The following is a 14,006-nucleotide window of genomic DNA, read 5'->3' as shown; positions in this document are numbered from 1 at the left end:
GTTTGTCTGTGGAGACAACACGGTGCCTACTCATCTCGTCCAAACTGCTAAACCACAGCACAGAGATGAGCAAGGCCTGATAGGCTCTACAGACGGCTGCTCGCTTACGTGATGATCAACTGTACTGCTTGCTGGGGATGTTCAGCTGAACCCCAACGCTGGATGCTCTGCCCCTGGTGCAAGTCAAGGTTTTCCAGACAGATTTTGCCAGCAGTGGCCGAGTTACCGATTGCTTTATCCCACACAATATTGAAGATGGCGAAAAACTGCTTTTCATTTGATACTTTTCATTTCAACGTAACTGAGAATATGGTCTTACCCAGATGAAAAATGGACCAACAAGAATCAACAATTGATCATATTTTTAGCAACAAACAGGATAAGGATCACAAAATCAATTAGCTGTATTAGACATATGAAATCGCCCATTACTAGAAAATGAAGAAAAAAAGATTAATGTACAAACAATATAATGGACTGGACTGGTCTGTGAGGAATTTGATGCCAAATGTAAATTCTTTATGACAATAATAAATGGTACAAAAGATAAATTCATGAAGACAATCTGTAAAAAAAACAAAAACAAACACATAACTTGGTTGAATGAACAGCTGTGGAGTCCTACCAAGAAAAGAATCATTGTTTATTTGTGCTCTGAAAGCACAAAAAAATAATGTTAATGACGACAACTCCCTGGTCCTTACCTTAGCTGAAGTGCCAGCACAGGAGAAATTTTAAATTCTTTCCAACCTTAAAAAAAACTCAGGACGTGTATTGAAGTGTATTGAAATGACTCCACCCTCACAGTTAAGGAATGCCAGTGCTCTGTGCACCCTAATCACTCACCTAGTTCATTTATCAATTATGGAAGCAGTGTTCCCTGATGACTGGAAAGGTGTAGTGGAAAGCTAGAGGCATACCAGTGTGAGATTCAGTGCTGATACCTGTGTACGGGAAAGAGGGCAAAGCGCATTGAGCTAAATCTGTCAGCTCCAACCTGCAGCTACAAAGTGGAGCAGAGGCGAGACACAGAGGCAGATACCAAGTAACTGGCAAGAACTTCTATCTACTTTCACTTCTGCAATCAACTAATAGTCCACCTTAATTCAAGTCCCTTTCCTCTCCATCCAATTCAGTTCAGCTTCAGGGCTCATCGGACATCGCACCAGAATCAATTGCACACTATCAATTTAATGATTGTCCCAGGGAACCTCAAGGATACATTTTGGGACGTATTCAGTGTCTACATCAACATTCTGCCCTTTGTATGTCCTGAAATCAAAATACAGATGTATGCTGATAACACAATCATCCATGTTCATGCCAAGACAAGTTGGCATGGACAAGAAATTACAACAGCAATCCACAAAATAGCTCATGGCTCAATTGCTCATGCTGAACACTAAATGTACCAAAAAATGTTTGCATGTATTTAATCAGAAACATGATACCCACCAGTCCGAGAAAACTGTGGGCAGGGGATTGAGGTGGTTTCTCATTTAAATATCTAGGGTTCATTATTGACCTTCCAAAATCTGTGCCCTTATTTATATGTAGCAATTTTGATGTGTAGTGGTATGGAATGCAAAAACTCCTTCAGCGGCAGTCTCAGTATCTTCTGTTTCACCTGGTCTCAGAACTTAGCCAGTTAAGTCAACTGACAATCTCTCTCCTTTAGGTTGATTTGGCACAGATACGTACATGTATAGCACATGCCAGCTTTACAGCTCACGCATTCTGCTTGTCATGGATGCCGACTGAGACAAAATAATGATAATGATGGTTAAATGAGGGTAATTCTTATGTATATTCTTATTGAAGGGATTTAAAAAATCCTTTGTAGGTCCAAAACAGAGCACATATCATGGACATGGAGAGAAAGAGAATGTATGGTCACCCTCGTATACGGCAATGGCTATCTGCCTGATTGTTCTCCATGGTACGTTTACATGAGTGTTCATTTCATTAAAAGCACATGAAGCAACTGCTTAACATTGCCTGTTTAACAACAGTCTGTGGAAACAAAATTAAGCACTGGTTGAAATATTGAAAAAAAGCCGATGTCAGACGATGGACAGTGTGGCTTTGTGTTCCATCCTGCAGTCTGTTACCTCCTCACAACTCTATCAAGCTGTTATTCTGAGGCAACACAGGTTAGCAGCATTAAATCACACTGTTTTGACCACAGAGGGAGTAAGGAGCACACATACACACACACACACACACACTCAAATAGTGGGAGTGACCCAATGTTGTCCACTAGAGAGAATGAGCTAAGCCCCAGCTGTGTGTGTGATGATAAAATTGTGATTGCATTGACCTCAGTTAAAGCGTCAGACTGAGAGCAGAACTGATGTAAGACAGCAGAAAAAGAGAGCAAGAGGTTGACTTACTCAGGCAACCAAAAATGTGGGAAAGAGAGGGAAAAAGGGATTGTGATCTAATAACGTGACTTAGACCATTGCTTCACAATATTTATAAAATACATTTTTTAGTGGTGTTTAGTTGTCTAGCACAGTGAAGCCGAAGTGTTACGGTGAAGTTGGAGCTCACAGTCACACAGACATAACAACCACCACCTATACATTATCATAGTCGTTATAATAACCAATTTGCAACCTCTAAATAAGTTTAAATTGAGTTATAATTAGGAATTCAGGAAGTGATCTAGCACAAGGACCCAGGCAGAGTCTATAAAAGGGGGCAGGAAGCTCACTTGGGCCTTTCTTCCTGCACTGAGACACACCTGGGAGAGCAGTTGGGGTCAGCCTTAGTTTCGGTGTGTAATTTGGCAAGCTTTTTTCTTAAGGTATAAGATTAAAGATTTGTTAAATGACTGTAAAAATATGTTGTTTGTTAAATTTCATTCTCTAACAAAGAGTTTGTCCAGTTCATAGTTGATTGAACTGCTCATAGTCTGACCATGACAATTTTGCCTTGCATCACCATCAACGCAGCACCCAAGGTCATGCAGACACGCAACGCCCATTCTACAACAATAAGGTACAGCACGGTTCTTTAGCTTACGGAAATACTTAACCACTTCTAGGATAATTATTACTACTACTGCTTTACCTTCCATTAGTACTAGTACGTAAACCTGACTACTGCAAATGAATAGTATGTAGCCTACAGACCAGTAAGTACTCCTTATAAATCACACAGCATTATAGCAGCCACCCAGCAAAACATTGTCACCTTACAGTAGCAACCATCTAGGTACAACCCAGCAACCACCCAAAACGTATTGTAATCAGCTATATGTCTGTGTGTGTGTGTGTGTGTGTGTGTGTGTGTGTGTGTGTGTGTGTGTGTGTGTGTGTGCGCGTGAGTGTGTGTGTGTGTGTGTGTGTGTGTGTGTGTGTGTGTGTGTAAAAACCTCAAATCCTAAATAAAACTATTGTTATATATAAACATTCTAATAATTTAGAATGTTTATTATTCATTTTTAGTTGTAAGTATGGTAGTATTTTTTTTTTGTCCATTCATTTGTTGTCATCAAATTGTATAGAGAGATTATTTGTATTATCTAGCCTGTCTGTCTATGCCCCTTACAATAAACTACATAAAACATATCCCAGAGGTGGTGAAACATTTAAAACACTTGTTGGCAGACTATGTTATTGTATTTTTATGTGAATTGTTGTTACCAAGTAAAACATAAAACAGCAGTAGCATCTTGCTTTATCTGTGTTGTTTGTGAAGTTTCTTCAGAGGAAAGACCAAACCGGGTTGAATAAGTCTTACAGGGGTACACAAAACCAAATGTGAGGAGGGAGAATGTGATTTCAGATCCAACAGAGGGAAAACAAGAAAGGAGAAATCTTCACCAGTTTGTTTTTGTAAGGGATTCAGGTTGTCAAGACAACAGAGGGGGAAACCCACACAGCTGTTGTCCAGCAAGTGTTGCATTCAATTCTCTGAGAAAAGCTGTAGATAAAACTATTCTGTAAAATACTGTTTATATCTGTTGTGTATATCTGTTTTCACATGGTATGTTTTGCTCAGCAACCTAGGTTTTTGGGTTTTCTACAATTTACTGAACTCTTAGAGAATATTTGATGTTGACTGTTTCACTACACTCCAGCTCAAAGTGCATAAATGTGCACAAGCATGATTACTTTGATTACTTGTAACATTTTTGTCGTCTTTTGACATTTTACAAATGCCTGCTGCAAAACATCAATTGAAACACTGTTTGGTTAAACAGTTAACTAACAAACAAAAACAAAAAACTATGCTTCAAGAAAAGTCTGTTCATGATATCATGGTTTTTCCTATTGTAAGTGAATGCAGCATAAAGGCAAAAGAGGGATTCAACAACAGAAAGCTGGAGGAGGATGGATTGCAGGTTTGGCGTAATGTTTTGTCAGGGACTGCTGGCTCCTGATTGGCTGCTGGAGGAGGAGGAGGAGGAGGGACCTATGGTGTTGTCTTGCTGGGCTGTTGAACACCAGGCTGGGTTTCATCACATGAGAGGCCCAAAGCACTCTTTAACACAAAGCAGATGTCTTCAGACTCACTGGTGCTACAATTTCCCCACCCCATCTATTTCTTCCTCCATTCCCATTTACCTCTCCATCACAAGCACAATGCTTCCATTGCCACGGCACAAACCAACTACAGCTAAGTGACATACAATGGGTGTGATAAAAGAGGTTTTTGGACCACTAAAATACATGTGTCTGCACTTCCAATATCCAAAAACATGTGTAAGCTCTCTCACACACAGGCACATGTGCTTGCAAGCCATTAAAATCCACAACACGCTACAGTCGTCTCCAAAGATAATACAACATACAACTCTCATTCAGTGCAAGTAGTCTTAAGGTTTCAGTACCCACCATAAATCCATGCGATCATTTCTCAACACCATCTTCCTCTTTCCTCTCAGTTGGGCATTTTGTTGTTAGATGCATCTCAAACAGCAGTTAAAGTAATTTGGGCCTTTGTTTCTGAAGAATTATCACTTCCATGGTCCGTAAGACATCATGGAAAAGGACTTCTGAGGTAGCTGAGGAAACACCTGAAGTCAGAGTCATGGTCAACTTTAACTTCATGGTCCAGCTATGTCTGGTGTGTAGACTGTGTATTGACAGTTGTATTGCTTCAAAACTGCAAATACGCTGTCAATACACAATGGGGCAGAATCATTTAAGGGGCATGGCCTGCAAATGCACCTTCATACTTTGTGGAAGATGTAGAAAAACCTTTTCTAAAGCACTGCCAGCACTTTTAGTATATTTCAGTGCAAGTAACCACAAGGAAATGAACATTTAAAACTGGACAGCTGATGTGGAGGCGCAAACAAAGCAATTCCTCAACCTCCATGGCTTCATATAGTTCTCCTCCCGCCCCAGCATCATGCATCCCTGAACAATTTTTTCATTCCTGTATGGAATTTTCAAAGCAAAACACATTTTCCATAGAGGCCTTAAGTACTTCTCCGTTTCTCAGTCATGGAGAGCCGTGCCACTTGTTGAGTGCGCTTTTCACTCACATTCAAACTTAATCAACCCATAGATGATCTCTCTCTATTTGCTCGCTTTTCAGATTTGGAGCTATGGCATATCCAGATGTATTCCCTCCCACATCTAAACATGTTTCAGTTTCATGTGACCTCTGGCTTTGAGCTTGTGAATTTATACATCCATCAGGCATGTATACAGCAGATGCACATGTCTGTAGGACAAGAAACACCTTGGTCTTTACACTGAATCGGTTCTCATTGACATGCAGCCAGTGCACACACAAACACATGATCCCAAGTCACTCAAGAGACCAAAAAGTTGTAATTGTTCTCTTATCTAAACATTGTAACTTCAACGGGGCACCATGTCATCGCTCTGCATAGAGGCAAAGCCTGTGTGTTGCTTTTAATGCGGCTGTTAGTCTGGTATGAGTTAGTTCAACTGAGGCTCAAGTCAAGTAAACCTTTTGACCTCTCAGCAGCAGGTTAAACCTGCCTGGATCACTGCAGCACCGCACAGCCTGGTGTAGCTCAGACAATATCATGCTTCTAGTTAGTGGTTGTGATTTCAGTTTATGTAGTTTCATGGATTTGGAACAAAGTGAGTGCGTCATTACACACTCAAAAGTGTATTCTTTGACACATCTTGTTTACTTTTAATGTTTCTTCAGTCTATGTGTCTAGGATGTTCACTTCATGTGCTGTATAGACTTATATGGCTTGTGCAGTATATTCAATACTGTGTATTCTATATTAATACTGCGTGTGTGCTTCTGCTTAAACTTGTCTCTTGCAACTTTCCATCTCCAACACCCCCTACAATCTCCCTTATAAAGTGTGAAAGCCATGGCCAAATAATTCCCTCTCTTCATTTGACGCATTGATAACTCTCTCTGTACCAGTTTGTACCATAACTCCAGTTCTCAGTGATTTTGTTATATAACCCTCCCTGCAGCTGTTAGTCAACTCACCTCCAGAGGCTTCACTGGCATAGCACACAGTGCATTGCCATGGTAAATGTGTCTGATCTATTACGGAAATAGTTCAGCCCAGATCACGAAAACAAGGAGGATGAGCAGTAGTGATAACACTGATAACACTGGAAAACTTTAACACACACACACACACAGGGCCAGGCTGCAACCCCTGTTGCTTCTAGGTTTTGGGTTCCCTGTAACTCCTTTTTTTGACAGTAATCGTCAAACTTCAAACTTAAGTCAAACTTCATCGTCAAAGAGAGAGAGAGAGAGAGAGAGAGAGAGAGAGAGAGAGAGAGAGAGAGAGAGAGAGAGAGAGAGAGAGAGAGAGAGAGAGAGAGAGATGAACATTTTGGTAAATTACATAAAATCCCGATCAAGGAAGCTTTACATTTCTTCGCCGTAGCATACAAATACATTTCATAAAATATTGCTGGAGCACATCACAACATGCAGGAATGGCTTTGAGGCAAAATAAAATGTTTTTTCTGCTGCTACAAAGCTACAGTAAAGATTGAGCTTTTGAAAACAGAACTTAATGTATTCATGCAAATGTAATAGAGTGATTCATATTAGCAGGTGATCAATGAGGTCATTGCATAGCCAGCTGCTTGTAGAGCCCAACATAAGTGAGTATCATGCAATCAAATCCAGTTTGTAGCTGAACTGTAGCAACTGGCAGCAGCTTATTCTGTTACCTGCTGAGGTTTTCTCGGTATTGGTGTTGACAGAATTGGTTTGATTTTAATTTGTAGGTATGGATACAGAAAAAACAGATTGCACACACCAACACACAGCCCGCATACACCCTGCAGCAGACCAACAAGCACTGGTAGGCTAAGGTTTTCTGCAAGCATGTTGGAGGATGTGGTTTACTCGCTCTATGGGGAGGAAAACACCTCTGACTTGTTGTTCAAATCGTATATCACATAGTTCAACAGCAGTTGTGCAACCACGTTGGTTTCAGTCCTTTAAGCTTGGTTTTCATGAGCCAAGAACATAAGTCATATAAATTAGACAATAGGACAACACCTTAAACAGCAGGGAGATATGCTTCTCTGTTCACAGTGAGGCTTTCTAAGAAAATCCAAGATGCTTTCTAGCAATAGAAAAGTTTTAATTTCAAAATGTTGTAAACAGGATTACAGCGAGTGAATTTGTAAGAATAGCTTTAGCACTTTGAAGACTATTTTAAATCTCAGTCACCCAAAACAAAAGACATATTTCGCAATCAAACATGAAATCAACGGTTTCGTGGTGTGAAATTATTAGTTTAGTGATCTTATTCTGAGTCAGAGTAATGTTTCACTTCCGAATATACAGTATGTAGGCGTGTGCTTTCAAGGTCTTCCTGTATCTTCAGTAATTGCTGGAAAGGCAACTGATTCAATGAGCATCATGTCAGAGGAATGTCCAGTGTTTACACAGCAGACAGGAGATGAAATTATGAGCCCAAGTTATTATCTTTTCAACTGACTCCATTAATCTCATCTGGTTTACATATATTTTCAGTCAATCATGTGCGTAATTTTAATCAAAAATGTTTCCAGGTGACAAAGAACTATGAACATGAAGAGTCAAACGTAATGGACAGATTTGTGTTTATATAGTACATCTGTGAGCAATGTACATTTGCACAGTTGCGCACATTCTGTGAATACGTTCTGTGAATCTGCATATCTGATTATATAAATTACCTCCATAACTTTTTCATTTTCTGTCACTATAACGTCTACATTCTCCACACAAGTTTCAGCACAGTACCTAAAAAAAACTCATTTTAGTTGCTAATCACTTTTATGGACCTTTATCCAGTCCACTCTCTCCAGTTTTGGGAACCACTGCTTTAATCCGACATGTTATAGGCCTGCCGAAACAGAACGATGAAGACAAAACAGAAACAGAAGTATCGGCCTGATTCCGCATCGCTGCACTTACTTAAAGTGAAACCAAGTAATCTAAAATAGTCATAGTTTTACCTACAGTCTAAGCCTTTTGGATTTCAAACCTGATTTTCCAAATATACAAGTACATGTAGAAGTTGAAAGCACTGAAACACATTAACGGTATTCTGTATTGTCATCTAGATATTTATCATGTATGGTCTGTATGAACATGTTAAATTGTTTGCATGACAAAGTCTGCTGACTTGCCAACTGTTGTTAAATTGTGGTTCTATTTTGAAAAACCATGGCTATGGAATGTATTTCACTTTAGACACTCGATCAGTGGAACCTAGACAGAATCGCTTTAAACCGGGGGTCTTCAACGTTTTTCAGGCCAAGAACCCCCAAACTGATGGAGGGATGGAGCAGAGACCCCCTACTATATATATTGTGTAAAATTGTGTTTAATATCAAACTGGGCGTAGTGCCATGTATAAACATAGCTTCCCTGTTATTGTGCATTCAATTCTAAGCTATACAGTGAAGTGCTGTGAGGTTGGCGGTGAGGTTCGTGGCTGGAGAGGCACTGACTCTTTCAAAATCAGATTTACAAATATATGAATTCAACAGAAAGAAATGCGCTCTCTCAAATGCGACAAATTCAACCACATCTAGATGATGTGGTTGAATTTGGCCCAAACTTGCAGCAAATAATCTTAGTGCCATCCAGATGATGTGGTTGAAATTCTAGAGCTCTCGCTCTTACCTTGTCCAAGATATGGGCCTTTTACAAAAACCCTTGACCCTTTTGGTCCATGGTTACACTGACATTCTTGTGACAAGGGTGCTTTCTGCCGAAACCTGGGATTGAACCAGGGACATCTTCAGTCTAAAGCTCTACCAACTGAGCTATTTCTGTTAATTCTGTTTCAATCATAGCACTCAGGCGCTTTCCACTGCCAAAATATGGGCTTTTTACAAAATGACCCGATTGGTCCATACTGTTATGTTTCCCGAATTTGACCAAAGTTTTTATTTGCCCCAAACTTGCAGCAAATGATCCTAGTGCCATCTAGATCAGAGGTCTTCAAGAGGGGGTCTGTAACCCCTAGGGGGTCCGCAGAGGTAGTGCAGGGGGGTGGCAAAATTTGTGGTTGATAAGACTTTTTTTGTTTTGTTTTGTTTTTTTTTGTTTTTTCTTAAACCAAGTTTTCCCCTCAAATTTAAATGTCTTTAAATACACATTAACATGAATCCAACATGGGGCAAATGGGGGAACATTGACAAAATGTGTCATTGTTTTGTAAAACTAGAGAAAGCTTTCACACAAATTGATGCTATTGCAGCCTTGAGGCTCTGTCTGAAATTTTAGCTCTCTAGCTCCTTCCCTGTCGAAGATATCGACTTTTCTGGTTTTCTCTAGTTTTACAAACGGTGACCGCGGGGTCAACTTTTTCCGAATTTTGTCAATATTCCCCAATTTGCCCCATGTTGGAGTCATGTTAATGTGTATTTAAAGAGAAAAAAAATTGTCTTATCAACCACAAATTTCGCGACCCCCTGCAGACCTCTGCTTTAGACTGTATGAAGGTGGAAAATTACCACTTGACCATTTTGTTAGCTCAGTCTGTAGGTCAGAAATATTATCATTATTACATCAGCATTCAGTGAGCTGATATATTGCAGTGATTAGAAGAGAGTCTAACCAATCGATACAACTGCTAAGAGGTTTAGGCTTTAAGGTTCTTAGGTTAGGCTTAGGTTTTAACAGCAATAGTACAAAAAACACATAGTTATGTCAACTCCTGCCTTAGTAAGGTCTAGAAACCTGAATAGCACATTTCAGGAGTTAGTAAGAGTTTAACAGCTGGAAGAAGCTGTGTCATATCCTTTGGAGTAAATGACAAGTACAATGTACTGGACAGTACTTATCTTCTATCCAAAGTGCTTGACAATCACCTCACATTCACCAATTTATTCATTTTGATTGCAGTGCAGTCCCAATCTGCACAATGGGAGTAGTTAGGGGGTTCAGTGTCTTGCCCAGTGAAACATCGTCATGCTCCCTTGGTGAAAACTGAACCAGGAACCTTCAAATCCTTGACGACCACACTACCTTCCTGAGCCACAGCACAGCCTCAGGAAACACAGAGAGCAGAATGTGGAGAGAGAAGAGACCAATAATGATGATGATGACGATGGCAAAGAAATAAAAGAGTCGCCAAAACACTGTTTGATGTTTTTTGGTGTGTGTGTGTGTGTGTGTGTGTGTGTGTGTGTGTGTGTAAGCATCAAACAGAGCTGGTGATAAGTGGGTTGATATAAGGTTGAGGCTTTTTTCCTCTGTAGTTCAGAGGCTGCTGCTGTGAGCCGCCCCCCTGAGTAGAGAACACTGCCTAATTACAAGCACTATCAAGGCAGACCGCCTGTCTGTGTGACTATGTACACGATGGTCTTAGTGTTTGTGTGTGTGTTGATGCTACAGTGTCTGTGTGTGTCAGTAATTACCCCGCACCAATAAAATAGGCTGTCTACAGGCTTCATGAAAGGAGAGAGGCAGCCTAATAGAGTGGTGTGAGGAACACCCACCACTTTAAACAGCGTGGCTGCTGGAGCTACACAGCGCACTGTTGTGTGTGTCTGTGTGTGTGTAACAGATTTTAGTAAAATATGAAGAATCATGAATTTCCTTAATCTTAAGGCTTGTAACAAAGTTTCAACAATTATAGTATGACTAAAACAACAAATAACATCTGCCTTAGGTTAAACCAAGTCCACAATCTTTAAATTAGAATAATTTTCTGCTAGTGTCTAATGGAACAGAATTTACCCCAAGTAATGCTCAACAAATAGCGACCCAGGTGAGGCAATATTGTTAAAAACACAAGAGCGACCAAAATATAGGAGAGAGAACACAAGTCTCTGATAAAACAAACAGAAATAAAAGGCAAAACCCACAAGCAGTGAAGAGAGAGTGTACAGAGGTGGATGAAACAATGTGCTTTTTGTGTGCAACAGGGTTAGTTGTTCAACCACTGTATGAGGCCTTTAAGCAAAATCCTTCAAGACAACAAATTAGCTTAACATCATTACACAGATGACACTCAAGTCTACTCGGTTCTTTAACCAAATGACTCACTGTGCGACTGTGTGATCACATAGAGAAAGTAAATAGTCCCTTGATTTCCCTTTATTCTAGCGCCATTGAGAAGAACGAGACCTTTAGCGGCCACATCAAGTCGGTTATCAAATCTGCCTTTGATCTTTGATGATCTGAAACAGAAAACAGATTCAGAACGTTGATGACTAATCATATTTAGAGAAACTTATTCAGACCTTCATGACCTGAATGAAGCTGTTCATTACTTCAATGTGGATTTGCTCTTTCTGAAATACTACATCTTTAATGAATGCACTGCAGTTTGCCTACTTGTCATTTTGCGATAAAGATCAGATTACATGTCCATGTTCAATGAGATATTGTGCCACCGCTGGTCCTTGCATGACGGAATCATGAAAGAAAAAAGACACTTGTAAAGGTAGACAGCTACGTGCCATCAAGGCACCACAGCACCAAAGCCCTCACCACATTCCCTTATCTTTCTCCTTTTCTGTAACACACAAACACAGACATACAACTGCTATATGCCACAAAGACACAATCATGTGGTGCCCCCAAGACACACAACACATACAGCTATCCGTGCTTTCCTTTTTGTCTACACTTAGACAAACAAATACAGGCCCAACTGGCAATTTTAAGTGTCTGATGACTTACCATGCAACAGTGGCCTGCTACCAACTATAATGCCCCTCAACTAGCTAAAATGTTCCAAACCAAAGAGAGAAAAAATACTGTATTGTGTAAGAGTATCTATGTGTGTGTGTCTGTGTGTCTGTGTATGTGTGTATGTAAATATGCTCGTGGCTGTTTATGAAGTTAAGTGTGCACATATTCCTGTGTTTATGTGTATCACCAATCATTCACCATGCCTTTGTGTGCATTTGTATGTGTGAGTCTAAGTGTACTGTATGTGCATGTGTCTCTCTGTGTGTGTGTGTGTGTGTGTGTGTGTGTGTGTGTGTGTGTGTGTGTGTGTGTGTGTGTGTGTGTGTGCGCGCGTGTGTGCGTGTGTGTGTGTGTAAACCCCAGTGCCACCCAGCTGGACTCGGTGTGTTCTTAACCAATTCTGTCTGCTGTTTGGACTGAAGGGGAAACGACCACCCTGGAAAAATCCCTATTTACAGCCCCCCTCCCCTCTCTCTAACCACTATAATATTGAAGGTTTCCTAACCTGTGGCCTTGAGTTACAGGTCTGAACCCACCAAACACTCAATTATGCTTTAAATATCTGTTAGAGGGAAGTCTGCAAGCTCTCAGCACTGTATTTCTTTCACCATGCTGAACCACACTGAAAATGAATTCAGCTCAGTTAGGACTCAGCCACCAGAATGCCTCTCCTGTTACTTAACCAGTAACAACCACAATGATTAAGAATGAATCCTTTATCAATCAAAGAATCTAATGTGGACATGTTTTCTCATAAGTATAACTTTCAAAATTATGAGATAAACATGTTAATCCCAAGAACTGGACCTTTGATTTATTGTAGCTAACTTACCTTCAAAATGCTGAAATATAAAGAAGCAACGTATTGCCATGTTTCAGAGTCAACATGCAGAGGTGACAAATTTCCAAATTACAATGTTTGTGGTAACTAAGACTAACCACAACCAAGACTTTTCTCTGAACTGGACACACAAGGAAATGAAACTTATATCTAAGACCTATGTATAAGCAATATCCATCAGACGCTGAGAGCACTTCACCAAATATTAAAGTATTGCTTTAAGCTGTGAATTACTTCTACTACTACTATGTGTGAATTATCTGCTTTGCAGAGTACTGGGCACATATTACCCAGAAGTTAACTTAGAGAGTGTAAGAGATTAGATCCTTTGATGTGGTTTGCAAGACTTTACATCCTGCCGTAGTTGCACTGATAAAACCTGTGAGCTGCACTCCACACGTAGATACTTTACTGAACCATGTGCAGAAATGTACACTTGAACACCTGAATGCACACATACACACATACACTGTTGCTTTTAATCAAAGTCATACTACTGAAGTATGACTTGAGGCTTTGGAGCCAGAACCCCTGAGAGCGATCAGCATCCAACCACAAACTCATCACCAGTCAAAGTAAAACACACAGCTTTTTAACAAGCACCAGACGGAAGCAGCCTGAAAGCTCCGTCTGAAAAGATCACAACTGTCACATTAGCATGTAACCTATCTGCTACTGAATCCTGTGTGGTCAGATTAAAAATGTATGTTCCTATTTACATGGACTACATTAGGTGACGATACAGGGTTAAGGTGATAGCTGAGCAGTGTGTGTGTGTGTTCTTTTAGATAATTTTACACAGGAAAAAGAACACCCCCATTGATCCTTGTAGAGTAGATGATTGATAGTTTTCCTCTGAGGCAAACAATACAATATAAACAATTAAGAAGTCTGTGTGGCAGTGTTTCCCTGAGTATCCTTTGTTGCAGATATTATACTGTTCGTTTCAGCATATGACGCAATCTTATTTAAACCCCTAGCCACACAATTTAAGAGAGTGTTAAACTACACACAAGCTCCGGGGTCAGTCAGAGTGCCATAT

The sequence above is a fragment of the Genypterus blacodes genome, unplaced genomic scaffold (assembly GCF_046128005.1).
Source record: "Genypterus blacodes isolate CSIRO-AG114 ecotype Tasmania unplaced genomic scaffold, CSIRO-AGI_Gbla_v1 ptg000019l_1, whole genome shotgun sequence".
NCBI classification, from domain to species: Eukaryota; Metazoa; Chordata; class Actinopteri; order Ophidiiformes; family Ophidiidae; genus Genypterus; species Genypterus blacodes.
This window is presented reverse-complemented; position numbering follows the sequence as displayed.